Genomic DNA, 2,988 nt, shown 5'->3' with positions numbered 1-2,988 from the left:
GTATACGCCAACAATTCTTTAAGGAAGACAAAGAAAAGAGAACAGACTTTTGTGAAACATTGTTTAATTTGTCAAACGAAAACGAACACATTTTAGAGAAAATAATTTTCACAGACAAAGCGTCTTTTACATTAAGCGGAGAAGTCAATTTTCAAAATTTTCGGTGTGTARCAATTTTCGTTTATCAATTCCATCCAACTAATCCCCCCTTCTCCTTACTCCTTYGATACTGATCCCGCACAAACCATCACGTTCAAAATTTTCCGCGCACACAGTACCCGCAAAAAGTTAATGTGTGGATAAGAATCGTTGATACGAGGCTTGACGTACCATACTTTATTGAAGGCAACCTTACGTCTATAAAATTTTTAGATTTATTGTGGAATAATGTTTTACCGGAAGTTGAAAACTCTGAAATTGAAGATCCATGGTTTCAAATGGATGYGGCCCCTCGCCATTCCACAAATGTAGTAACAAACTTTTTAAATGAAAGGTTTCCTAGACTATGGATCTTGASATATACAGGMTGTTCCGTCTAAACCCCACATTAAAAGTATTGGGAGTTCGAATAATCATATTTGTTTGAAAATTGGTACARAGTCATAATGCATTAAGTCCTCCTAAATGAAAATATTTTTAAGATGGCGACACTTCCGGTTATACCGGAAGTCGGTCTCAACTTTCTTATTTTAAAGGGAAAGGTATATTTTTTACTGCGTTTTTGGATTAATCGGGTTATTTTAAGGGAGTTTTCATCAGCTTTCCCTATACCTAAATTTAGCCGTTTTTGAAATATTTGGAGTTTTTCAATAATTTTTGGATCTGCACCTTTCACTTTAAAAATCGGTAACTCGTGTTATTTTTTAAAATTTGGAATTTTTTTTTTTTTAGCGTTTGAAAGAGAAAGTTTGATCTTTTTTCCGGTTTTTCAAATTTTGAAAAAAAAATTAACAAACCATAAAATTTTAAGGTTACTTTTGTAATAATTCAAATACCCATAACTTAATTTTTCCAAATGAAATACCCCAATTTTTATTTTACTAAATGGAAGAGAATCTAATTCTGCATCGATCTGTATTAACATTCCCAATACCTAAATTTAATAATTTTTAAGTTATGGTGACTTTTTGTWAAGACGGCCAAAAATCTATTACTAGCCGCATCCGTTTTCGTATAGTTTGCCATGGGAAACAAAAATGTCAAAATTGTGTCTCGATAAACGTCGACAGTGACTTATTATTTAACAAATAGTGCCAAAATATGGAGAGTCAAAGCTACTCAAACTTAGATTTAATTAATTTATTTTGTATTTATAGAGAGTGTAACAAAGTTATGATGTCGTTCATTAAACAAAAATAAATTTTTCTTACTTGTTAGCTTTAAATAATGATCGCATGGTAGAACCTATCAATAATAATTAAGTTTGCATAACTTTGATTCTCCACATTTTGGCACTATTTGTCAAATAATAAGTCACTGTTTACGTTTATTTAGAAACAATTTTGACATTTTTGATTTCCATAGCAAACTATGTGAAAACGTGTGTGGCTAGTAATCAATTTTCTGTAGTCTTAAAAAAAAGTCCATAACTTGAAAATTATTAAATTTAGGTATAGGGAATGTTAATACAGATCAATGCACAATTAAATTCTCTTCTATTTAGTAAAATAAAAATTGGGGTATTTCATTTGAAATAATTGAGTTATGAGTATTTGAATTATTACAAAAGTAACCTTAAAATTTTAGGATATGTTATTTTTTTCTCAAAATTTAAAAACACCAGAAAAAGGATCTAAGCTTTCTCTTTAAAACGCCAAAAAAACGAATTCAGAATTTTAAAAAATGGCAGAGTTACCGATTTTTAATGTGTAAGGTGCAGATCCAAAAATTTTTGAAAAACTCCAAATATTTCAAAAACGACTAAATTTAGTCATAGGGAGAGCTGATAAAAACTCTCTTAAAATAACCCGATTAATCCAAAAACGCAGTAAAAAATATACCTTTCCATTAAAAATAAGAAAGTTGAGACCGACTTCCGGAATAACCGGACGTGCCGCGATCTTGAAAATATTTTCATTTAGGATGGTTTATGGCTATGTACCAATTTTCAAATAAATACGATTATTCCAACTCTCAATACTTCTAATGTGGGGTTTAGACGGAACAGCCTGTATATGGTCCCATCACATGGCCCCCACGATCGCCAAACTTGACACCTAATGATTTTTTCCTTTGAGGGTATTTAAAAAAAAGATTTATACTAATGTCCCAATGCAAAATTTAGAAGAGCTGAAAGAACGTATTCGTACAGAATGTAATAATATAGATCCTGAATTTATCAGGAATGCAGTGCGTGGTTTTCAAAATCTCTTGGGTTATTGTTTGAAACTGCAAAAACATTTTGAACACTTGCTTTAATTATTTAATATTMCTCTTGTTCTGATGAGTTTTAAWTTTTTTTAATTACATTTACTTTGTTGTTCTTAAAACTTTTGCTGTTGGGATATAAATTTTGATTTTTTTAAACAACTTTGATTTCCATTATTATTAGTATCTGAGCAAGAGGTCTTATAAGACTAACGACAAATCGTAATATTACATCAGTGACCACTAGGACATGTCCTATTTGGTTTCAATTATCAACAAACATTGGATACGATTTTGTGAAACTTTAGAACCGTTTAATGCTATATAATTAAAAAGCTAATTTACCTATTATTGGTCTGATGTTAATAATAAACAACATTCGCCTGTAAGGTCTATTACAATTATTACAGATTCAACTAAAAACATTTTTTTTTTATTTTATAAAGAAAACATTGGCACTTATAATATTTCGGTTGCATCAAATGTAAACAAAATAATTGAGAGTTTAACGCCACCTTAAAAGTATTTGGTGTTTGTGTGTTTTGCAGCAGCTGAGTCTTTTGTCTAGAATCATATTTATTGAAAATTTATAAATAATTAACTCAGAGTATATCACTACAA

This window comes from Tribolium madens, unplaced genomic scaffold, assembly GCF_015345945.1.
Source record: "Tribolium madens isolate multiple individuals breed KSU strain unplaced genomic scaffold, Tmad_KSU_1.1 Scaffold_20;HRSCAF=117;Tcas5.2_LG4, whole genome shotgun sequence".
NCBI classification, from domain to species: Eukaryota; Metazoa; Arthropoda; class Insecta; order Coleoptera; family Tenebrionidae; genus Tribolium; species Tribolium madens.
Note: the sequence above shows the minus strand (reverse complement) of the source record.